Source organism: Pieris napi, chromosome W (genome assembly GCF_905475465.1).
Source record: "Pieris napi chromosome W, ilPieNapi1.2, whole genome shotgun sequence".
Lineage (NCBI taxonomy): Eukaryota > Metazoa > Arthropoda > Insecta > Lepidoptera > Pieridae > Pieris > Pieris napi.
In genome coordinates, this window is record NC_062258.1 from 626,716 (window position 1) to 654,223 (window position 27,508).

General features: G+C 33.4%; 1 long non-coding RNA gene across 3 annotated transcripts in view; it reads left to right on the forward strand.

The window, feature by feature from the left end:
• Positions 1 to 5,785: 5,785 nt before the first annotated feature.
• LOC125062029 overlaps positions 5,786 to 27,508 on the forward strand; it is a 60,928-nt gene continuing 39,205 nt past the window's right edge. Inside the window, exons 1-5 of one of the 3 annotated variants that reach the window (XR_007119128.1) lie at positions 5,786 to 6,877; positions 7,056 to 8,589; positions 12,858 to 14,374; positions 18,651 to 20,184; positions 24,466 to 25,999. This is a non-coding gene — a long non-coding RNA (uncharacterized LOC125062029). The other 2 variants (XR_007119127.1, XR_007119129.1) reach the window with 2 other exon arrangements.

Consider the following 27,508-nt stretch of genomic DNA (forward strand, 5'->3'; position numbering starts at 1 on the left):
AACCACGCTCTGCTACCAAAAATTATGTACCACAAAGAACGGTTCGGTGGCCGTCGATACACAATTCATATTAAAATAATAAGTCCTGAGTACATACCTCGTCAATGTCTCTTCACAGGAAAAATAGGCACACAATAATATCAGCCGTCAGGATTTGGATTAGTGTTAGTATGGGCACAAAAAGAGGTTAGACTGATGATAATTATTGATACCTTGCCTCAATAGTTCTCAAACACGCACTATAACACTCACTATACAATTTTAAATAGTGGACGTGTCTATAATCATCTATATTTAACAAAAGTATATATCCAAAAAAAAAAAAAATGCTAGACGCACGAGAACACGTAACCCGACAAGCTCAACAACGACTAACCATGTGTCGATCGGCCGTGTAAAAATATTTGAGATCACCCTCATCAAATTAAATAAAATTAAAATTATGTATTTCGAACAAGTACCAATTACGCCTAGTGGTCGCCCAGCTTCTGCAAGATCAACCGACATTGTGGAGCGAGTTCATGTTTCAGTTCAGGCAAGCGATGATGGTTAAGGCTAACAATTATTGCAACATGATAAAAGACTTTTTGGTGCCAGCTTTGCAAGAACTTCAAGGCAATACCTCGGGGATGTGGTTTCAACAGGATGGGGCCACATGTCATTCGGCTAGGGTATCCATAGAGCTGCTGAAAAATGTGTTTCCCGGAAAACTCATTTTGAAAAGGGGGATATTGAATGGCCACCACGTGGCCCCGATCTCTCTCCATGCGATTATTTTCTATGGGGCTACCCCAAATCGGTAGTCTCCGAAAATAATCCGACCAATTTGGAGCAGCTGAAGACGAATATTATTCGGGAAAGTAGCAAAATACCGAAAACAACTTTTAAACGAGTTTTCCAAAATTTGCGACTTCGGTTCCTAGAGTGCCAAGCAGTCGAGGGAGGTCATTAGGACAACACTATTTTTAGGTCTTAAAATTCCTGTGTTTCTAGTTTTTAAAAATACAAATATATTTTTGTTGTCTCGTAGTTTTTTTTTAATTGAATATTGAAACCGCCAACACCCTTATGGCCCACCCTGTATAACGCATACAACGGTACCTGTTTATTAAAATCAAACAGCCGTGCTTTATTCTGATTGATAATCAAAATCGATACTTTCATATCAATACATCGAATGCTTATTATAAACCGATTATCCCGTCAATCTGTTATTTCGATTTTCTATTGATTCTTAATTCAAATGAATTACCTCTTTACTAAGACTCGTTACCGACTTTTATGTTTACGATTTTCTTGAACAGATAATGTATAGCATGCAAGTTCCCAATTAACATTGAATTATCATATAGAGAACAGGGTATTGAGATAAAAGAATTTGCGTCAGACTTGGCCCACTAACACCAAACGAATTTGTATGAAAATGGTCACGTGACAAAGTTAATGCCATTCTCATACAAATTCCTTCGGCGGTGATAGGCCACGCCAGTCGAAACTGATTTTGTCTAAAGCCCCTGAACAATCATCAGATGTTTAATGTAAATTGTCATCTATCACGAGAAGAAAAGCGCAAGTTGTGAACGACCGCGAGCAAAGTTTATTGTGTTATAATTTAAAATACACTCGTTATTTAATTAGAATCCATCAGAATTTATGAGATTGAAGCAAAAAGTCAACCAAAGAGAACCCACAGGTAGCAAAATAACCGTTGTTCTTAATTTGTTTTTGTTTACAAAAAGTTCATGACGAGATCGAATTCATTACAACCTCCTTTCAGGAATAATTGGCTGTTTCGTACTCTTTGGCGATTTAAATTAGATGGCGGGTCTTATTATGTTAACAAAAATTATATCGAATGATACGAGTGTGATATAATTATCGTACTTCCATTTTGTACCTAAATCTGTTCCATATTGATGTCATCTTATATTCATAATAATTTTAAAACAAGATACAATAAAAGGAGTAATTTAAATATACTCTTTAATTGAGCTGTAAATAAGTACTTTAATCTGTTCTCATTGACATATTTATTATTAAACTTAAATTAAAACAAATTTCACATATAATCTTTAATTATAACTTTAAAATTATCCCAACGTTTTGCATACTTTACATATTTTGAAAATGCACACCAAAAGGGACGTGGTTTTTATTTTGATTTTATTTTTAACTTGTTTTTAATTAATACTTTTGTTAAAATATGTGCAACAAGATTTAAGTTTAGCCTGAAATTGTCTTTGTTACTCACAAACTATATCTAATAAAAACGCAGTGACACGATTCGATAAAAATTGCTACGTAAAATATCTTGCATGTGCGAATCAGACCCTAATAAAAACCGGCGCGTGCGCAACTTGCAAATAATTACGATGCCAAATAGTCGGTTAAAGTAGCGAATTGAGTCGATTTGAACCCGGTAATAATGTTATGGGTTTTCATTATCCTTTCCCCAAATATATACTGTATACTCTATATTTTGGTGAAAGAAAAAGAAATGTATGAATATATCAATTACTGTTCTGGTGGTATCGATGATAGTCATACCTCGGAGCTATTGAGTCGGATTACCATCAAATATCATCTTATTGAAAGACTTAAGATGAAAATCGTATTGTATTTGACATGCAGTACTTATACTTGACTACGTCTTGACTTTGACTCAGTGCTGTTCGAAGTTGCGTTCGCATACATATTCAGATAGATTTTGTAAAAGGCCTTTTTTAAATTTAGAACATCAAAAACATAATTTATTCCTTGAAGACAATGTTCTTATTTTAAATAAAGTTTGACAGTCAAAAATGTTGTTTAAAAATTTAAATATCGAACGTCATTCGTTGGCGCGGTAATTAAGCCTCTAAGTATACAGAATGAAAATGATGTTACACGTGTCTATGGACAATCTATTATAATTCTGGTAGCAATTACTGCATTCCGGGCCGCTCGACAATTACCTCGTAAAAATTTGATTTCAATTAAGCAATGCCGAATTGAAATTCAATTTGCATATAAATAGGGTTTATGGGTAAAGAAATATTAAAATTTTAAAGTGGTTTTGATAACATTGTCTGAAGTTTAGGCTGTCAAACTTTTCATCTAGATCTCTTCGTAGAACCGTCCTAGGTTCTAGTATCCCTAGAATGTTTATGTTAGCTTATAAATTTACCCTGAAATTAAACCCTTCCATCACAGATTTGCAGATATATATGTACATATATATATATTTATCATAACAATATTTTTCGTTTTTAAATCATATATATATATATATAGTTTAGCCTGCCTGTTACAGACAATTCGTTTTTATTATTTATAGATATTAATGCAATGCCCGTTGGCAAATAAACCTTTTTTTAATAAATAGACGAATTGGCGCCATATTTGTTACAATGTTCGCGTTTGGAAATTCTAGTAACGAGGTATTTATTTCTTTAGTTCGGCAATTTTGACAGCTCTCAAGATGAAATGTATTTTGACATATAGGGCTGGGATAGTATTATATAACTAACGTAGTATAGTATAGTATAATATACGTAGTATATATATAATATTTGTGCCATTGACAGATCTGTTAACTGATTTTGAAAACTATCTTATATTTCCATAGACACTACACCGGACATAATCGAGACGGCCGAAGCCACAGTTTCGCTAGTTAAAATGGTTCATGTCTATGAAACCACATAACAAAAACCAACTGACCACTAAATAAACCTATCAGATCAAATAAGTCAAATCATACACCGTACTGTGTTGCATCTTGGCATCTTTAGACGAATCAACTGACAGTGTAAAAGGTTTATTTTGATCATAATATGTCAAGACAGGGGCTTTAGTTATAGTCTCTTTTAATACATTAAATTCTATGTTATGTCTCTCTTGCCAAGACCATTCATTTTCTTTAGACAAAAGCATTCTTAAATTAGAAGTTTTTTCTGACAGATTCTCTATGTATGAGCCTAAGTATGTAACCATACCTAAAAATCTTTGTAATTCTGTGACATTTGTAGGGGGTGGCATACTGCAAATGGCTTTGACTTTGTTTTCATCAACTTTCACACCATCTTTAGAAAAGATGTGTCTTAAGTACTTGACTTTACTTTTAGATATATTAGACTTTTCTTTATTAAATTTTATTCCTAACTCCCTAGCTCTATCTAAGACTTGTTTTAATCTAAAATCATGTTCTTCTTTTGTTTGACCATAAATTAGGAAATCGTCCATCATAATTTGGACTCCTGAAATGTCACTGAATCTGTTTGTCATGATGGAATGAAACAGTTCTGGAGCTGCATTTATCCCGAAGGGTAGTCTTAGGAATCTATATCTACCTTGAGGTGTGATGAATGTACATAGCTTTGAAGAAGCTTCATCTAATTTAAGCATATAAAAACCTTTGTTTGCGTACCAGAGAGGCTGGATTTAATTTCATCAATAGTTGGAAATTGATAATGAGGACGCACAATGGCTTTATTAAGTTTTCTTGGATCAATGCACAGGCGTAGTTTACCATTCTTTTTTGAGGCAATTACAATTGAGCTAACCCATTTAGTAGGTTCCTCGACTTTGGTTATAATTTGATCTTTTTCTAACATGGCTTATTCTTCTTTTAATTGTTCTAAGAGACTGAATGGACATCTATAGATGGTACAGCATCAGGCTTCATTGACAAATGACATTCGTAATCTTTAAGACAACCTATTCCTGAGAAGAGATCTTTATATTCAACAAGCTGTGATACATTGACAGACTCATGAAATTGGACATTATGGACTCTTTTGACTAATTTTAAATTCTCACAACTGTTGCGACCAATAATATTTCTACAAGGTATATCTATAATGTGGAAATTGACATTGTATACTTTGTTGTTATGTGTGACAGACAGAATGCATTGACCTACTGTAGGTAATACTTCACCGCTAAAGGTTGAAAGTTTGTGATTACTTTTCTTTAAACTACTCAATGACAAATTAAGTTTTTTGTAAGAGTTAAATGATAAAATGTTAGTGTCAGCACCTGTGTCAAGTAAAAAGTCTACATTCTTACTATTTATGGACAAAGTTATATGATAAGGGTTTCTTTGGCTGACAGAAATCTCATTAGTGAAAAGACTATTTAGAAAATAAGTATCAATGGGATTACCCATACTTTTTTCTTCTATGAATCTCACATGTGTGCTGCGGCAACACTTGGCAAAGTGATTCGGCTTGTGGCAGTTGTTACAGATGACTCCCATGGCTGGACATTTTGTACGGTGAACTTGACCACATCTGGAGCAGTTCCTTATACAAAAACATACATATAAAAAAGTAGGTTACATAAGTTATTAGGCAACGGGCGGCGTTATCGCTAACAAGCGATTTCTTCCAGGCAACCCTAGTATGGTAAAATATAGAAAGAAACACATACAGAGGATAAAGTACAAGAAGTGCATAAATAATAACTATATAACTAAATAACTAAAGTAAACTAAAATCTAAGTTAATCTAAAATCTAAGTTAATAATCTATTTAATATATAAAATTCTCGTGTCACAATAATTGTTTTCCCATACTCCTCCGAAACGGCTTAACCAATTCTTATAAAAAATTTTATGCATAATTAGTAAGTTTGAGAATCGGACAACATCTATTTTTCATCCCCCTAAATGTTAAGGGTGGTCCCACACCTAAATTTTTATTTTTTACACAAAACTTTTTGTTTTATTTTTTTTATGATACAGCATACAAAAATACATACAACCCTTAATTGTCATCCCTCTACGATCAACCCCTATTTTTTATAATAGTAGATAATTATTTTTATTGAACTAAAAAAATGTTTCCTAGAAATTATATACCTACAGTCCAAAACGACGTTTTCCGGGTCAGCTAGTAATAATATTTAAACAAATATGTAAAAGTTAATCCTAGGATTATCGAGTCACAACAGCTATTATATATATGTAGCTAATTACGAGGCAGGAGATAAATGCTCAAAAAGAAGATTTAAAAAAAAAAATTAAAGACAGCTCGTCTGATACCAAGAGGTAAGGAGTTCCAAAGCAGAAGACTGCACAGTAAAGGAAGAGTGATAGAATAAATGTAATATTAAGTAGATTAATAAAATAAAACTGTTATTATTTTTTATTGTATTATTATTTAACATAAAAGATATAAAGCAGTTTTGGTGTAGTGGTATCAGCATGTTATTCTCATCCTTAGGGTCGTAGGTTCGAACCCCGGCTGTTTACCAATGTAATTTCTGTATATTTTTTTAAAAATCGCTCGTACGGTGGTGTATAAAATTGTAAAGAAACCGAGTTGCCATATACACAAAAGTCGGCGGGGTATGTCAGGCACAGAAGGCTCATCTACGTGCCTATTTGATGAACAAAACCAAGGATCACGAAACATACAAAAACCTGAAAAGGTTGTAGCGCCACTTATTTTTTTATAAAGAATAAATCAGAAAAAGAAGTTATCAGCCTGTTAATAAAGTGAAACAGTTTCGATTGTAGTTGTACAATATTGATTGATGCATGTAGTAATTTAAACTCGCTAATTGGTTAAAAAGAAACATTGTACCAAAGAAATAATAAACATACAGTTTATTCATAAAAACTAAATCAATTTAATTTAATCACCCTTGTTACTAAAGTACTAATTTGTCTCTTTCTGTCAAATTGTGGTAAAGCTGTGATGAAAAGAGAGATGTGTACTTTATTCAAAACGATGCAATTAGATATTTTTTGAATTGTCTCTTAGGACGAGTTTTAAATAATTTTACCAGACTGAGATCGCGGACGAACCCTGGTCGAGCCTATAGTGTAGATCCAGTTAAAATTATCTTTTATCTAGAAATTCTTACTACGACTTTCGAAAATACTTCTCACGTAAGTACTTATCTAAAATACTGAATTGAAATTATGTAATTTTTACTTCACTAAAAATTACTTCATTTTTCTACGGTCCATTTAAAACTCATAATTATTCAACAATAATTTCTTTTTTTGTTTACAATTGTTTATATAATTTGTTTTTATCTGTCTTATATTATTTCTGTTTTCTTAGAAAAAGAGGGGTTTCTTACGTTCGCGTAAAGAAGACGACAGAGGCGTTCAGTAACTCAGTAACTTCCTAGGCGTAGGTGCGACCAGGTCTTCAGCGTATGTGCCGAAGTCTGCCCGAGAGAGGGAACTTGATAGAAGATCAGATGATAGCGATCAGCTTAAATCGTGGGGATCGGCAGATAATATACAGGTACTGTCTGCGTGTTATTGTGTTTAAAAATTAAATTTTGTGTACATGTCTAATCAAATGATACAGTTATAATAATTTTAGTAAAAACAAATATTATGTCTAGGACATTGTCAATACATAATATTTTCTGAAACAACGCCATCTATGAATGTAGTATATGATTAGTTCACGTGTCTTAAATTTCAAAATTAATGGTCCAAACTGGCATCGACAACTTAGTTTATTCGTTTTCCGCTAGATGTCTCTATATCAAATTTCTAAACTTACGTAATATCCAATAGATGTCGCGACTGTTTCTTTTAACTTCGTTTTAACACAGTAAAACTACTTAATATACAAAACAGTGTTTGTTCGAACACTTATAACTCGAGAACGGTAGGATCGATTTGAATGATTTATAGAATAGCAGAATAACTATTAAAACATTGGTTGGTTGAAGAATAACATACGATTCCATCATTTAAGGTTCATTCCGTCGATCCGGTAAACTCTTCCCTCATCTGAACATATTTAATTAAAGATAGTGATGAGATAATGACGTATTTTAGATGTAAAAAATGTAGAATAATGTGAGTAATGAAAGATGATCGATATACCTATTTGGCTGACAAATTTTGTAATGTTGAGAAGCGCAATTTGGTGATAGGGATTCGGCTTTCAACTATTACGTCACGCAATTTTTGGAGATAATTGAGCAACGAGCCGTAACGTTTTACTATACCCAAGTGTATAATAATTGTGTAAATATTATTATTCAGGCAGAATACAGATGTTAATGATAATTGTCATCAGACACTATCAGCATGTGGCAAACACAAACATGTCATGTATTGAAACGTGTATCGTGTTATGGTGGGTGGCCAGGTAAGCGGTTATTAAAATAAGACGACATTACTGTTATTCATAAACATATGTTCAGCCATGACAGGCGGTCCGAGACATACTACAGGAAACGGAAACCCATAGATAATATTAAATCATAGATACGTAACATCTCCCTTATTAAGAAAAGAAAACATGGCATGAAGTGGAACATAGTACGTACGTAAGTATACACTTTTGTTTTTTTTTACATTGACAAAATTCTTACATACTATTAGACTGAAATAATGGTACGGAACATTGACTTGACTGACATTTTCAATTTTGACAGTTCTCACATTGACGTCTACTAAATTGACATAACTGTGTTTTGACAGCTACACAAAACAAAATTAGGTTAAAGACATTAAACAATACATTTACAAACTAAGTACAAATTATGAACTTAATCTAGATTCTAGACTAATTACCAAAATCTTCGGGGCTTTATGATAGCTCTGCCGAATGAAGAATAAGTTGTGTGGTGAGTACGTGTATTTGGTGTATGTGATGTGTTTGTTTTAGATTCTTGGACAGGATTATTTCTACCAGGGGATTGATAATTCGATGGAGAAGACGGCGATACATTGGAAGGGGACGTTGGATCAGTATCTTGTGGAACTGACGGGGATGGAAGTGAACTACTACTAGGAGGGGACTCAGAGGGTGAAAGTTTTGGTTGTAGGATGTGTTGGCGATTACGACGAAAAGTACCTTCCGGGGAGACATCATATACTATATATGATCTAGGCTGTGGACCTATGTCAGAAACAGTACCAGGTGTCCAAATACTGTCTGGCTGTTTCTTGAAGTATATTTTATCACCAATGTTTAGGGAAGACAACGGTTACGGTTACGGCTACTGGTATAATGACACTGTTGTTTTTGAAGACAATGCCATTAATAATGTGTATATCAGTTTTTAAAGGAAAATAAGACCTAAGGATGTCTGGAAGTAATTTTTTATGTTCAGGCCAACCTTCTATGCAACATTTACTTAAGAGTGACAATTCCTTGTCTTGGGAAGTTAGTTCTTGAATAGATTTAAGTTTATTTGGACTAACTGACAGTGATCTAATGACTAAATTGACATGTAAATCTAGGTCAGAATCAAGATCATGTAATGACTGTTCTGGTAAAGCTGCTCTGGACAGAGTATCAGCTACATAAAGATATTTACCTGGTTTGTAAGTTACATTGAGGTCATATGGTTGTAATCTCAGCATTATTCTTTGAAGACGGGGTGGAATGTTGTAAATTGGTTTTTTATAGATACTATTGGTTTGAGGTCTGTTTCAACCAAAGTGTGGCGACCATAGACATATTGGTGAAACTTTGTACAACCAAATAGGATTGCTAATAGCTCTTTCTCAATCTGAGAGTATGACTGTTGACATGAGCTTAATGAAGCTGAAGCATATGCAATGGGGTGTTTATCATGGCAAATCACTGCACCCATGGCATCTTTAGACGAATCAACTGACAGTGTAAAAGGTTTATTTTGATCATAATATGTCAAGACAGGGGCTTTAGTTATAGTCTCTTTTAATACATTAAATTCTATGTTATGTCTCTCTTGCCAAGACCATTCATTTTCTTTAGACAAAAGCATTCTTAAATTAGAAGTTTTTTCTGACAGATTCTCTATGTATGAGCCTAAGTATGTTACCATACCTAAAAATCTTTGTAATTCTGTGACATTTGTAGGGGGTGGCATACTGCAAATGGCTTTGACTTTGTTTTCATCAACTTTCACACCATCTTTAGAAAAGATGTGTCTTAAGTACTTGCCTTTACTTTTAGATATATTAGACTTTTCTTTATTAAATTTTATTCCTAACTCCCTAGCTCTATCTAAGACTTGTTTTAATCTAAAATCATGTTCTTCTTTTGTTTGACCATAAATTAGGAAATCGTCCATCATAATTTGGACTCCTGAAATGTCACTGAATCTGTTTGTCATGATGGAATGAAACAGTTCTGGAGCTGCATTTATCCCGAAGGGTAGTCTTAGGAATCTATATCTACCTTGAGGTGTGATGAATGTACATAGCTTTGAAGAAGCTTCATCTAATTTAAGCATATAAAAACCTTTGTTTGCGTACCAGAGAGGCTGGATTTAATTTCATCAATAGTTGGAAATTGATAATGAGGACGCACAATGGCTTTATTAAGTTTTCTTGGATCAATGCACAGGCGTAGTTTACCATTCTTTTTTGAGGCAATTACAATTGAGCTAACCCATTTAGTAGGTTCCTCGACTTTGGTTATAATTTGATCTTTTTCTAACATGGCTTATTCTTCTTTTAATTGTTCTAAGAGACTGAATGGACATCTATAGATGGTACAGCATCAGGCTTCATTGACAAATGACATTCGTAATCTTTAAGACAACCTATTCCTGAGAAGAGATCTTTATATTCAACAAGCTGTGATACATTGACAGACTCATGAAATTGGACATTATGGACTCTTTTGACTAATTTTAAATTCTCACAACTGTTGCGACCAATAATATTTCTACAAGGTATATCTATAATGTGGAAATTGACATTGTATACTTTGTTGTTATGTGTGACAGACAGAATGCATTGACCTACTGTAGGTAATACTTCACCGCTAAAGGTTGAAAGTTTGTGATTACTTTTCTTTAAACTACTCAATGACAAATTAAGTTTTTTGTAAGAGTTAAATGATAAAATGTTAGTGTCAGCACCTGTGTCAAGTAAAAAGTCTACATTCTTACTATTTATGGACAAAGTTATATGATAAGGGTTTCTTTGGCTGACAGAAATCTCATTAGTGAAAAGACTATTTAGAAAATAAGTATCAATGGGATTACCCATACTTTTTTCTTCTATGAATCTCACATGTGTGCTGCGGCAACACTTGGCAAAGTGATTCGGCTTGTGGCAGTTGTTACAGATGACTCCCATGGCTGGACATTTTGTACGGTGAACTTGACCACATCTGGAGCAGTTCCTTATACAAAAACATACATATAAAAAAGTAGGTTACATAAGTTATTAGGCAACGGGCGGCGTTATCGCTAACAAGCGATTTCTTCCAGGCAACCCTAGTATGGTAAAATATAGAAAGAAACACATACAGAGGATAAAGTACAAGAAGTGCATAAATAATAACTATATAACTAAATAACTAAAGTAAACTAAAATCTAAGTTAATCTAAAATCTAAGTTAATAATCTATTTAATATATAAAATTCTCGTGTCACAATAATTGTTTTCCCATACTCCTCCGAAACGGCTTAACCAATTCTTATAAAAAATTTTATGCATATTCAGTAAGTTTGAGAATCGGACAACATCTATTTTTCATCCCCCTAAATGTTAAGGGTGGTCCCACACCTAAATTTTTATTTTTTACACAAAACTTTTTGTTTTATTTTTTTTATGATACAGCATACAAAAATACATACAACCCTTAATTGTCATCCCTCTACGATCAACCCCTATTTTTTATAATAGTAGATAATTATTTTTATTGAACTAAAAAAATGTTTCCTAGAAATTATATACCTACAGTCCAAAACGACGTTTTCCGGGTCAGCTAGTAATAATATTTAAACAAATATGTAAAAGTTAATCCTAGGATTATCGAGTCACAACAGCTATTATATATATGTAGCTAATTACGAGGCAGGAGATAAATGCTCAAAAAGAAGATTTAAAAAAAAAAAATTAAAGACAGCTCGTCTGATACCAAGAGGTAAGGAGTTCCAAAGCAGAAGACTGCACAGTAAAGGAAGAGTGATAGAATAAATGTAATATTAAGTAGATTAATAAAATAAAACTGTTATTATTTTTTATTGTATTATTATTTAACATAAAAGATATAAAGCAGTTTTGGTGTAGTGGTATCAGCATGTTATTCTCATCCTTAGGGTCGTAGGTTCGAACCCCGGCTGTTTACCAATGTAATTTCTGTATATTTTTTTAAAATCGCTCGTACGGTGGTGTATAAAATTGTAAAGAAACCGAGTTGCCATATACACAAAAGTCGGCGGGGTATGTCAGGCACAGAAGGCTCATCTACGTGCCTATTTGATGAACAAAACCAAGGATCACGAAACATACAAAAACCTGAAAAGGTTGTAGCGCCACTTATTTTTTTATAAAGAATAAATCAGAAAAAGAAGTTATCAGCCTGTTAATAAAGTGAAACAGTTTCGATTGTAGTTGTACAATATTGATTGATGCATGTAGTAATTTAAACTCGCTAATTGGTTAAAAAGAAACATTGTACCAAAGAAATAATAAACATACAGTTTATTCATAAAAACTAAATCAATTTAATTTAATCACCCTTGTTACTAAAGTACTAATTTGTCTCTTTCTGTCAAATTGTGGTAAAGCTGTGATGAAAAGAGAGATGTGTACTTTAGTCAAAACGATGCAATTAGATATTTTTTGAATTGTCTCTTAGGACGAGTTTTAAATAATTTTATCAGACTGAGATCGCGGACGAACCCTGGTCGAGCCTATAGTGTAGATCCAGTTAAAATTATCTTTTATCTAGAAATTCTTACTACGACTTTCGAAAATACTTCTCACGTAAGTACTTGTCTAAAATACTGAATTGAAATTATGTAATTTTTACTTCACTAAAAATTACTTCATTTTTCTACGGTCCATTTAAAACTCATAATTATTCAACAATAATTTCTTTTTTTGTTTACAATTGTTTATATAATTTGTTTTTATCTGTCTTATATTATTTCTGTTTTCTTAGAAAAAGAGGGGTTTCTTACGTTCGCGTAAAGAAGACGACAGAGGCGTTCAGTAACTCAGTAACTTCCTAGGCGTAGGTGCGACCAGGTCTTCAGCGTATGTGCCGAAGTCTGCCCGAGAGAGGGAACTTGATAGAAGATCAGATGATAGCGATCAGCTTAAATCGTGGGGATCGGCAGATAATATACAGGTACTGTCTGCGTGTTATTGTGTTTAAAAATTAAATTTTGTGTACATGTCTAATCAAATGATACAGTTATAATAATTTTAGTAAAAACAAATATTATGTCTAGGACATTGTCAATACATAATATTTTCTGAAACAACGCCATCTATGAATGTAGTATATAATTAGTTCACGTGTCTTAAATTTCAAAATTAATGGTCCAAACTGGCATCGACAACTTAGTTTATTCGTTTTCCGCCAGATGTCTCTATATCAAATTTCTAAACTTACGTAATATCCAATAGATGTCGCGACTGTTTCTTTTAACTTCGTTTTAACACAGTAAAACTACTTAATATACAAAACAGTGTTTGTTCGAACACTTATAACTCGAGAACGGTAGGATCGATTTGAATGATTTATAGAATAGCAGAATAACTATTAAAACATTGGTTGGTTGAAGAATAACATACGATTCCATCATTTAAGGTTCATTCCGTCGATCCGGTAAACTCTTCCCTCATCTGAACATATTTAATTAAAGATAGTGATGAGATAATGACGTATTTTAGATGTAAAAAATGTAGAATAATGTGAGTAATGAAAGATGATCGATATACCTATTTGGCTGACAAATTTTGTAATGTTGAGAAGCGCAATTTGGTGATAGGGATTCGGCTTTCAACTATTACGTCACGCAATTTTTGGAGATAATTGAGCAACGCGCCGTAACGTTTTACTATACCCAAGTGTATAATAATTGTGTAAATATTATTATTCAGGCAGAATGCAGATGTTAATGATAATTGTCATCAGACACTATCAGCATGTGGCAAACACAAACATGTCATGTATTGAAACGTGTATCGTGTTATGGTGGGTGGCCAGGTAAGCGGTTATTAAAATAAGACGACATTACTGTTATTCATAAACATATATTCAGCCATGACAGGCGGTCCGAGACATACTACAGGAAACGGAAACCCATAGATACGTAACATCTCCCTTATTAAGAAAAGAAAACATGGCATGAAGTGGAACATAGTACGTACGTAAGTATACACTTTTGTTTTTTTTTACATTGACAAAATTCTTACATACTATTAGACTGAAATAATGGTACGGAACATTGACTTGACTGACATTTTCAATTTTGACAGTTCTCACATTGACGTCTACTAAATTGACATAACTGTGTTTTGACAGCTACACAAAACAAAATTAGGTTAAAGACATTAAACAATACATTTACAAACTAAGTACAAATTATGAACTTAATCTAGATTCTAGACTAATTACCAAAATCTTCGGGGCTTTATGATAGCTCTGCCGAATGAAGAATAAGTTGTGTGGTGAGTACGTGTATTTGGTGTATGTGATGTGTTTGTTTTAGATTCTTGGACAGGATTATTTCTACCAGGGGATTGATAATTCGATGGAGAAGACGGCGATACATTGGAAGGGGACGTTGGATCAGTATCTTGTGGAACTGACGGGGATGGAAGTGAACTACTACTAGGAGGGGACTCAGAGGGTGAAAGTTTTGGTTGTAGGATGTGTTGGCGATTACGACGAAAAGTACCTTCCGGGGAGACATCATATACTATATATGATCTAGGCTGTGGACCTATGTCAGAAACAGTACCAGGTGTCCAAATACTGTCTGGCTGTTTCTTGAAGTATATTTTATCACCAATGTTTAGGGAAGACAACGGTTACGGTTACGGCTACTGGTATAATGACACTGTTGTTTTTGAAGACAATGCCATTAATAATGTGTATATCAGTTTTTAAAGGAAAATAAGACCTAAGGATGTCTGGAAGTAATTTTTTATGTTCAGGCCAACCTTCTATGCAACATTTACTTAAGAGTGACAATTCCTTGTCTTGGGAAGTTAGTTCTTGAATAGATTTAAGTTTATTTGGACTAACTGACAGTGATCTAATGACTAAATTGACATGTAAATCTAGGTCAGAATCAAGATCATGTAATGACTGTTCTGGTAAAGCTGCTCTGGACAGAGTATCAGCTACATAAAGATATTTACCTGGTTTGTAAGTTACATTGAGGTCATATGGTTGTAATCTCAGCATTATTCTTTGAAGACGGGGTGGAATGTTGTAAATTGGTTTTTTATAGATACTATTGGTTTGAGGTCTGTTTCAACCAAAGTGTGGCGACCATAGACATATTGGTGAAACTTTGTACAACCAAACAGGATTGCTAATAGCTCTTTCTCAATCTGAGAGTATGACTGTTGACATGAGCTTAATGAAGCTGAAGCATATGCAATGGGGTGTTTATCATGGCAAATCACTGCACCCATGGCATCTTTAGACGAATCAACTGACAGTGTAAAAGGTTTATTTTGATCATAATATGTCAAGACAGGGGCTTTAGTTATAGTCTCTTTTAATACATTAAATTCTATGTTATGTCTCTCTTGCCAAGACCATTCATTTTCTTTAGACAAAAGCATTCTTAAATTAGAAGTTTTTTCTGACAGATTCTCTATGTATGAGCCTAAGTATGTTACCATACCTAAAAATCTTTGTAATTCTGTGACATTTGTAGGGGGTGGCATACTGCAAATGGCTTTGACTTTGTTTTCATCAACTTTCACACCATCTTTAGAAAAGATGTGTCTTAAGTACTTGCCTTTACTTTTAGATATATTAGACTTTTCTTTATTAAATTTTATTCCTAACTCCCTAGCTCTATCTAAGACTTGTTTTAATCTAAAATCATGTTCTTCTTTTGTTTGACCATAAATTAGGAAATCGTCCATCATAATTTGGACTCCTGAAATGTCACTGAATCTGTTTGTCATGATGGAATGAAACAGTTCTGGAGCTGCATTTATCCCGAAGGGTAGTCTTAGGAATCTATATCTACCTTGAGGTGTGATGAATGTACATAGCTTTGAAGAAGCTTCATCTAATTTAAGCATATAAAAACCTTTGTTTGCGTACCAGAGAGGCTGGATTTAATTTCATCAATAGTTGGAAATTGATAATGAGGACGCACAATGGATTTATTAAGTTTTCTTGGATCAATGCACAGGCGTAGTTTACCATTCTTTTTTGAGGCAATTACAATTGAGCTAACCCATTTAGTAGGTTCCTCGACTTTGGTTATAATTTGATCTTCTTCTAACATGGCTTATTCTTCTTTTAATTGTTCTAAGAGACTGAATGGACATCTATAGATGGTACAGCATCAGGCTTCATTGACAAATGACATTCGTAATCTTTAAGACAACCTATTCCTGAGAAGAGATCTTTATATTCAACAAGCTGTGATACATTGACAGACTCATGAAATTGGACATTATGGACTCTTTTGACTAATTTTAAATTCTCACAACTGTTGCGACCAATAATATTTCTACAAGGTATATCTATAATGTGGAAATTGACATTGTATACTTTGTTGTTATGTGTGACAGACAGAATGCATTGACCTACTGTAGGTAATACTTCACCGCTAAAGGTTGAAAGTTTGTGATTACTTTTCTTTAAACTACTCAATGACAAATTAAGTTTTTTGTAAGAGTTAAATGATAAAATGTTAGTGTCAGCACCTGTGTCAAGTAAAAAGTCTACATTCTTACTATTTATGGACAAAGTTATATGATAAGGGTTTCTTTGGCTGACAGAAATCTCATTAGTGAAAAGACTATTTAGAAAATAAGTATCAATGGGATTACCCATACTTTTTTCTTCTATGAATCTCACATGTGTGCTGCGGCAACACTTGGCAAAGTGATTCGGCTTGTGGCAGTTGTTACAGATGACTCCCATGGCTGGACATTTTGTACGGTGAACTTGACCACATCTGGAGCAGTTCCTTATACAAAAACATACATATAAAAAAGTAGGTTACATAAGTTATTAGGCAACGGGCGGCGTTATCGCTAACAAGCGATTTCTTCCAGGCAACCCTAGTATGGTAAAATATAGAAAGAAACACATACAGAGGATAAAGTACAAGAAGTGCATAAATAATTTAAAAAAAAAAATCGTAAAATAACATGTAACACTAACTATAACTAAAGTAAACTAAAATCTAAGTTAATAATCTATTTAATATATAAAATTCTCGTGTCACAATAATTGTTTTCCCATACTCCTCCGAAACGGCTTAACCAATTCTTATAAAAAAATTTATGCATATTCAGTAAGTTTGAGAATCGGACAACATCTATTTTTCATCCCCCTAAATGTTAAGGGTGGTCCCACACCTAAATTTTTATTTTTTACACAAAACTTTTTGTTTTATTTTTTTTATGATACAGCATACAAAAATACATACAACCCTTAATTGTCATCCCTCTACGATCAACCCCTATTTTTTATAATAGTAGATAATTATTTTTATTGAACTAAAAAAATGTTTCCTAGAAATTATATACCTACAGTCCAAAACGACGTTTTCCGGGTCAGCTAGTAATAATATTTAAACAAATATGTAAAAGTTAATCCTAGGATTATCGAGTCACAACAGCTATTATATATATGTAGCTAATTACGAGGCAGGAGATAAATGCTCAAAAAGAAGATTTAAAAAAAAAAATTAAAGACAGCTCGTCTGATACCAAGAGGTAAGGAGTTCCAAAGCAGAAGACTGCACAGTAAAGGAAGAGTGATAGAATAAATGTAATATTAAGTAGATTAATAAAATAAAACTGTTATTATTTTTTATTGTATTATTATTTAACATAAAAGATATAAAGCAGTTTTGGTGTAGTGGTATCAGCATGTTATTCTCATCCTTAGGGTCGTAGGTTCGAACCCCGGCTGTTTACCAATGTAATTTCTGTATATTTTTTTAAAAATCGCTCGTACGGTGGTGTATAAAATTGTAAAGAAACCGAGTTGCCATATACACAAAAGTCGGCGGGGTATGTCAGGCACAGAAGGCTCATCTACGTGCCTATTTGATGAACAAAACCAAGGATCACGAAACATACAAAAACCTGAAAAGGTTGTAGCGCCACTTATTTTTTTATAAAGAATAAATCAGAAAAAGAACTTATCAGCCTGTTAATAAAGTGAAACAGTTTCGATTGTAGTTGTACAATATTGATTGATGCATGTAGTAATTTAAACTCGCTAATTGGTTAAAAAGAAACATTGTACCAAAGAAATAATAAACATACAGTTTATTCATAAAAACTAAATCAATTTAATTTAATCACCCTTGTTACTAAAGTACTAATTTGTCTCTTTCTGTCAAATTGTGGTAAAGCTGTGATGAAAAGAGAGATGTGTACTTTAGTCAAAACGATGCAATTAGATATTTTTTGAATTGTCTCTTAGGACGAGTTTTAAATAATTTTACCAGACTGAGATCGCGGACGAACCCTGGTCGAGCCTATAGTGTAGATCCAGTTAAAATTATCTTTTATCTAGAAATTCTTACTACGACTTTCGAAAATACTTCTCACGTAAGTACTTGTCTAAAATACTGAATTGAAATTATGTAATTTTTACTTCACTAAAAATTACTTCATTTTTCTACGGTCCATTTAAAACTCATAATTATTCAACAATAATTTCTTTTTTTGTTTACAATTGTTTATATAATTTGTTTTTATCTGTCTTATATTATTTCTGTTTTCTTAGAAAAAGAGGGGTTTCTTACGTTCGCGTAAAGAAGACGACAGAGGCGTTCAGTAACTCAGTAACTTCCTAGGCGTAGGTGCGACCAGGTCTTCAGCGTATGTGCCGAAGTCTGCCCGAGAGAGGGAACTTGATAGAAGATCAGATGATAGCGATCAGCTTAAATCGTGGGGATCGGCAGATAATATACAGGTACTGTCTGCGTGTTATTGTGTTTAAAAATTAAATTTTGTGTACATGTCTAATCAAATGATACAGTTATAATAATTTTAGTAAAAACAAATATTATGTCTAGGACATTGTCAATACATAATATTTTCTGAAACAACGCCATCTATGAATGTAGTATATGATTAGTTCACGTGTCTTAAATTTCAAAATTAATGGTCCAAACTGGCATCGACAACTTAGTTTATTCGTTTTCCGCTAGATGTCTCTATATCAAATTTCTAAACTTACGTAATATCCAATAGATGTCGCGACTGTTTCTTTTAACTTCGTTTTAACACAGTAAAACTACTTAATATACAAAACAGTGTTTGTTCGAACACTTATAACTCGAGAACGGTAGGATCGATTTGAATGATTTATAGAATAGCAGAATAACTATTAAAACATTGGTTGGTTGAAGAATAACATACGATTCCATCATTTAAGGTTCATTCCGTCGATCCGGTAAACTCTTCCCTCATCTGAACATATTTAATTAAAGATAGTGATGAGATAATGACGTATTTTAGATGTAAAAAATGTAGAATAATGTGAGTAATGAAAGATGATCGATATACCTATTTGGCTGACAAATTTTGTAATGTTGAGAAGCGCAATTTGGTGATAGGGATTCGGCTTTCAACTATTACGTCACGCAATTTTTGGAGATAATTGAGCAACGAGCCGTAACGTTTTACTATACCCAAGTGTATAATAATTGTGTAAATATTATTATTCAGGCAGAATACAGATGTTAATGATAATTGTCATCAGACACTATCAGCATGTGGCAAACACAAACATGTCATGTATTGAAACGTGTATCGTGTTATGGTGGGTGGCCAGGTAAGCGGTTATTAAAATAAGACGACATTACTGTTATTCATAAACATATGTTCAGCCATGACAGGCGGTCCGAGACATACTACAGGAAACGGAAACCCATAGATAATATTAAATCATAGATACGTAACATCTCCCTTATTAAGAAAAGAAAACATGGCATGAAGTGGAACATAGTACGTACGTAAGTATACACTTTTGTTTTTTTTTACATTGACAAAATTCTTACATACTATTAGACTGAAATAATGGTACGGAACATTGACTTGACTGACATTTTCAATTTTGACAGTTCTCACATTGACGTCTACTAAATTGACATAACTGTGTTTTGACAGCTACACAAAACAAAATTAGGTTAAAGACATTAAACAATACATTTACAAACTAAGTACAAATTATGAACTTAATCTAGATTCTAGACTAATTACCAAAATCTTCGGGGCTTTATGATAGCTCTGCCGAATGAAGAATAAGTTGTGTGGTGAGTACGTGTATTTGGTGTATGTGATGTGTTTGTTTTAGATTCTTGGACAGGATTATTTCTACCAGGGGATTGATAATTCGATGGAGAAGACGGCGATACATTGGAAGGGGACGTTGGATCAGTATCTTGTGGAACTGACGGGGATGGAAGTGAACTACTACTAGGAGGGGACTCAGAGGGTGAAAGTTTTGGTTGTAGGATGTGTTGGCGATTACGACGAAAAGTACCTTCCGGGGAGACATCATATACTATATATGATCTAGGCTGTGGACCTATGTCAGAAACAGTACCAGGTGTCCAAATACTGTCTGGCTGTTTCTTGAAGTATATTTTATCACCAATGTTTAGGGAAGACAACGGTTACGGTTACGGCTACTGGTATAATGACACTGTTGTTTTTGAAGACAATGCCATTAATAATGTGTATATCAGTTTTTAAAGGAAAATAAGACCTAAGGATGTCTGGAAGTAATTTTTTATGTTCAGGCCAACCTTCTATGCAACATTTACTTAAGAGTGACAATTCCTTGTCTTGGGAAGTTAGTTCTTGAATAGATTTAAGTTTATTTGGACTAACTGACAGTGATCTAATGACTAAATTGACATGTAAATCTAGGTCAGAATCAAGATCATGTAATGACTGTTCTGGTAAAGCTGCTCTGGACAGAGTATCAGCTACATAAAGATATTTACCTGGTTTGTAAGTTACATTGAGGTCATATGGTTGTAATCTCAGCATTATTCTTTGAAGACGGGGTGGAATGTTGTAAATTGGTTTTTTATAGATACTATTGGTTTGAGGTCTGTTTCAACCAAAGTGTGGCGACCATAGACATATTGGTGAAACTTTGTACAACCAAATAGGATTGCTAATAGCTCTTTCTCAATCTGAGAGTATGACTGTTGACATGAGCTTAATGAAGCTGAAGCATATGCAATGGGGTGTTTATCATGGCAAATCACTGCACCCATGGCATCTTTAGACGAATCAACTGACAGTGTAAAAGGTTTATTTTGATCATAATATGTCAAGACAGGGGCTTTAGTTATAGTCTCTTTTAATACATTAAATTCTATGTTATGTCTCTCTTGCCAAGACCATTCATTTTCTTTAGACAAAAGCATTCTTAAATTAGAAGTTTTTTCTGACAGATTCTCTATGTATGAGCCTAAGTATGTTACCATACCTAAAAATCTTTGTAATTCTGTGACATTTGTAGGGGGTGGCATACTGCAAATGGCTTTGACTTTGTTTTCATCAACTTTCACACCATCTTTAGAAAAGATGTGTCTTAAGTACTTGCCTTTACTTTTAGATATATTAGACTTTTCTTTATTAAATTTTATTCCTAACTCCCTAGCTCTATCTAAGACTTGTTTTAATCTAAAATCATGTTCTTCTTTTGTTTGACCATAAATTAGGAAATCGTCCATCATAATTTGGACTCCTGAAATGTCACTGAATCTGTTTGTCATGATGGAATGAAACAGTTCTGGAGCTGCATTTATCCCAAAGGGTAGTCTTAGGAATCTATATCTACCTTGAGGTGTGATGAATGTACATAGCTTTGAAGAAGCTTCATCTAATTTAAGCATATAAAAACCTTTGTTTGCGTACCAGAGAGGCTGGATTTAATTTCATCAATAGTTGGAAATTGATAATGAGGACGCACAATGGATTTATTAAGTTTTCTTGGATCAATGCACAGGCGTAGTTTACCATTCTTTTTTGAGGCAATTACAATTGAGCTAACCCATTTAGTAGGTTCCTCGACTTTGGTTATAATTTGATCTTCTTCTAACATGGCTTATTCTTCTTTTAATTGTTCTAAGAGACTGAATGGACATCTATAGATGGTACAGCATCAGGCTTCATTGACAAATGACATTCGTAATCTTTAAGACAACCTATTCCTGAGAAGAGATCTTTATATTCAACAAGCTGTGATACATTGACAGACTCATGAAATTGGACATTATGGACTCTTTTGACTAATTTTAAATTCTCACAACTGTTGCGACCAATAATATTTCTACAAGGTATATCTATAATGTGGAAATTGACATTGTATACTTTGTTGTTATGTGTGACAGACAGAATGCATTGACCTACTGTAGGTAATACTTCACCGCTAAAGGTTGAAAGTTTGTGATTACTTTTCTTTAAACTACTCAATGACAAATTAAGTTTTTTGTAAGAGTTAAATGATAAAATGTTAGTGTCAGCACCTGTGTCAAGTAAAAAGTCTACATTCTTACTATTTATGGACAAAGTTATATGATAAGGGTTTCTTTGGCTGACAGAAATCTCATTAGTGAAAAGACTATTTAGAAAATAAGTATCAATGGGATTACCCATACTTTTTTCTTCTATGAATCTCACATGTGTGCTGCGGCAACACTTGGCAAAGTGATTCGGCTTGTGGCAGTTGTTACAGATGACTCCCATGGCTGGACATTTTGTACGGTGAACTTGACCACATCTGGAGCAGTTCCTTATACAAAAACATACATATAAAAAAGTAGGTTACATAAGTTATTAGGCAACGGGCGGCGTTATCGCTAACAAGCGATTTCTTCCAGGCAACCCTAGTATGGTAAAATATAGAAAGAAACACATACAGAGGATAAAGTACAAGAAGTGCATAAATAATTTAAAAAAAAAAATCGTAAAATAACATGTAACACTAACTATAACTAAAGTAAACTAAAATCTAAGTTAATAATCTATTTAATATATAAAATTCTCGTGTCACAATAATTGTTTTCCCATACTCCTCCGAAACGGCTTAACCAATTCTTATAAAAAAATTTATGCATATTCAGTAAGTTTGAGAATCGGACAACATCTATTTTTCATCCCCCTAAATGTTAAGGGTGGTCCCACACCTAAATTTTTATTTTTTACACAAAACTTTTTGTTTTATTTTTTTTATGATACAGCATACAAAAATACATACAACCCTTAATTGTCATCCCTCTACGATCAACCCCTATTTTTTATAATAGTAGATAATTATTTTTATTGAACTAAAAAAATGTTTCCTAGAAATTATATACCTACAGTCCAAAACGACGTTTTCCGGGTCAGCTAGTAATAATATTTAAACAAATATGTAAAAGTTAATCCTAGGATTATCGAGTCACAACAGCTATTATATATATGTAGCTAATTACGAGGCAGGAGATAAATGCTCAAAAAGAAGATTTAAAAAAAAAAATTAAAGACAGCTCGTCTGATACCAAGAGGTAAGGAGTTCCAAAGCAGAAGACTGCACAGTAAAGGAAGAGTGATAGAATAAATGTAATATTAAGTAGATTAATAAAATAAAACTGTTATTATTTTTTATTGTATTATTATTTAACATAAAAGATATAAAGCAGTTTTGGTGTAGTGGTATCAGCATGTTATTCTCATCCTTAGGGTCGTAGGTTCGAACCCCGGCTGTTTACCAATGTAATTTCTGTATATTTTTTTAAAAATCGCTCGTACGGTGGTGTATAAAATTGTAAAGAAACCGAGTTGCCATATACACAAAAGTCGGCGGGGTATGTCAGGCACAGAAGGCTCATACGTGCTACGTGCCTATTTGATGAACAAAACCAAGGATCACGAAACATACAAAAACCTGAAAAGGTTGTAGCGCCACTTATTTTTTTATAAAGAATAAATCAGAAAAAGAAGTTATCAGCCTGTTAATAAAGTGAAACAGTTTCGATTGTAGTTGTACAATATTGATTGATGCATGTAGTAATTTAAACTCGCTAATTGGTTAAAAAGAAACATTGTACCAAAGAAATAATAAACATACAGTTTATTCATAAAAACTAAATCAATTTAATTTAATCACCCTTGTTACTAAAGTACTAATTTGTCTCTTTCTGTCAAATTGTGGTAAAGCTGTGATGAAAAGAGAGATGTGTACTTTAGTCAAAACGATGCAATTAGATATTTTTTGAATTGTCTCTTAGGACGAGTTTTAAATAATTTTACCAGACTGAGATCGCGGACGAACCCTGGTCGAGCCTATAGTGTAGATCCAGTTAAAATTATCTTTTATCTAGAAATTCTTACTACGACTTTCGAAAATACTTCTCACGTAAGTACTTGTCTAAAATACTGAATTGAAATTATGTAATTTTTACTTCACTAAAAATTACTTCATTTTTCTACGGTCCATTTAAAACTCATAATTATTCAACAATAATTTCTTTTTTTGTTTACAATTGTTTATATAATTTGTTTTTATCTGTCTTATATTATTTCTGTTTTCTTAGAAAAAGAGGGGTTTCTTACGTTCGCGTAAAGAAGACGACAGAGGCGTTCAGTAACTCAGTAACTTCCTAGGCGTAGGTGCGACCAGGTCTTCAGCGTATGTGCCGAAGTCTGCCCGAGAGAGGGAACTTGATAGAAGATCAGATGATAGCGATCAGCTTAAATCGTGGGGATCGGCAGATAATATACAGGTACTGTCTGCGTGTTATTGTGTTTAAAAATTAAATTTTGTGTACATGTCTAATCAAATGATACAGTTATAATAATTTTAGTAAAAACAAATATTATGTCTAGGACATTGTCAATACATAATATTTTCTGAAACAACGCCATCTATGAATGTAGTATATGATTAGTTCACGTGTCTTAAATTTCAAAATTAATGGTCCAAACTGGCATCGACAACTTAGTTTATTCGTTTTCCGCTAGATGTCTCTATATCAAATTTCTAAACTTACGTAATATCCAATAGATGTCGCGACTGTTTCTTTTAACTTCGTTTTAACACAGTAAAACTACTTAATATACAAAACAGTGTTTGTTCGAACACTTATAACTCGAGAACGGTAGGATCGATTTGAATGATTTATAGAATAGCAGAATAACTATTAAAACATTGGTTGGTTGAAGAATAACATACGATTCCATCATTTAAGGTTCATTCCGTCGATCCGGTAAACTCTTCCCTCATCTGAACATATTTAATTAAAGATAGTGATGAGATAATGACGTATTTTAGATGTAAAAAATGTAGAATAATGTGAGTAATGAAAGATGATCGATATACCTATTTGGCTGACAAATTTTGTAATGTTGAGAAGCGCAATTTGGTGATAGGGATTCGGCTTTCAACTATTACGTCACGCAATTTTTGGAGATAATTGAGCAACGAGCCGTAACGTTTTACTATACCCAAGTGTATAATAATTGTGTAAATATTATTATTCAGGCAGAATACAGATGTTAATGATAATTGTCATCAGACACTATCAGCATGTGGCAAACACAAACATGTCATGTATTGAAACGTGTATCGTGTTATGGTGGGTGGCCAGGTAAGCGGTTATTAAAATAAGACGACATTACTGTTATTCATAAACATATGTTCAGCCATGACAGGCGGTCCGAGACATACTACAGGAAACGGAAACCCATAGATAATATTAAATCATAGATACGTAACATCTCCCTTATTAAGAAAAGAAAACATGGCATGAAGTGGAACATAGTACGTACGTAAGTATACACTTTTGTTTTTTTTTACATTGACAAAATTCTTACATACTATTAGACTGAAATAATGGTACGGAACATTGACTTGACTGACATTTTCAATTTTGACAGTTCTCACATTGACGTCTACTAAATTGACATAACTGTGTTTTGACAGCTACACAAAACAAAATTAGGTTAAAGACATTAAACAATACATTTACAAACTAAGTACAAATTATGAACTTAATCTAGATTCTAGACTAATTACCAAAATCTTCGGGGCTTTATGATAGCTCTGCCGAATGAAGAATAAGTTGTGTGGTGAGTACGTGTATTTGGTGTATGTGATGTGTTTGTTTTAGATTCTTGGACAGGATTATTTCTACCAGGGGATTGATAATTCGATGGAGAAGACGGCGATACATTGGAAGGGGACGTTGGATCAGTATCTTGTGGAACTGACGGGGATGGAAGTGAACTACTACTAGGAGGGGACTCAGAGGGTGAAAGTTTTGGTTGTAGGATGTGTTGGCGATTACGACGAAAAGTACCTTCCGGGGAGACATCATATACTATATATGATCTAGGCTGTGGACCTATGTCAGAAACAGTACCAGGTGTCCAAATACTGTCTGGCTGTTTCTTGAAGTATATTTTATCACCAATGTTTAGGGAAGACAACGGTTACGGTTACGGCTACTGGTATAATGACACTGTTGTTTTTGAAGACAATGCCATTAATAATGTGTATATCAGTTTTTAAAGGAAAATAAGACCTAAGGATGTCTGGAAGTAATTTTTTATGTTCAGGCCAACCTTCTATGCAACATTTACTTAAGAGTGACAATTCCTTGTCTTGGGAAGTTAGTTCTTGAATAGATTTAAGTTTATTTGGACTAACTGACAGTGATCTAATGACTAAATTGACATGTAAATCTAGGTCAGAATCAAGATCATGTAATGACTGTTCTGGTAAAGCTGCTCTGGACAGAGTATCAGCTACATAAAGATATTTACCTGGTTTGTAAGTTACATTGAGGTCATATGGTTGTAATCTCAGCATTATTCTTTGAAGACGGGGTGGAATGTTGTAAATTGGTTTTTTATAGATACTATTGGTTTGAGGTCTGTTTCAACCAAAGTGTGGCGACCATAGACATATTGGTGAAACTTTGTACAACCAAATAGGATTGCTAATAGCTCTTTCTCAATCTGAGAGTATGACTGTTGACATGAGCTTAATGAAGCTGAAGCATATGCAATGGGGTGTTTATCATGGCAAATCACTGCACCCATGGCATCTTTAGACGAATCAACTGACAGTGTAAAAGGTTTATTTTGATCATAATATGTCAAGACAGGGGCTTTAGTTATAGTCTCTTTTAATACATTAAATTCTATGTTATGTCTCTCTTGCCAAGACCATTCATTTTCTTTAGACAAAAGCATTCTTAAATTAGAAGTTTTTTCTGACAGATTCTCTATGTATGAGCCTAAGTATGTTACCATACCTAAAAATCTTTGTAATTCTGTGACATTTGTAGGGGGTGGCATACTGCAAATGGCTTTGACTTTGTTTTCATCAACTTTCACACCATCTTTAGAAAAGATGTGTCTTAAGTACTTGCCTTTACTTTTAGATATATTAGACTTTTCTTTATTAAATTTTATTCCTAACTCCCTAGCTCTATCTAAGACTTGTTTTAATCTAAAATCATGTTCTTCTTTTGTTTGACCATAAATTAGGAAATCGTCCATCATAATTTGGACTCCTGAAATGTCACTGAATCTGTTTGTCATGATGGAATGAAACAGTTCTGGAGCTGCATT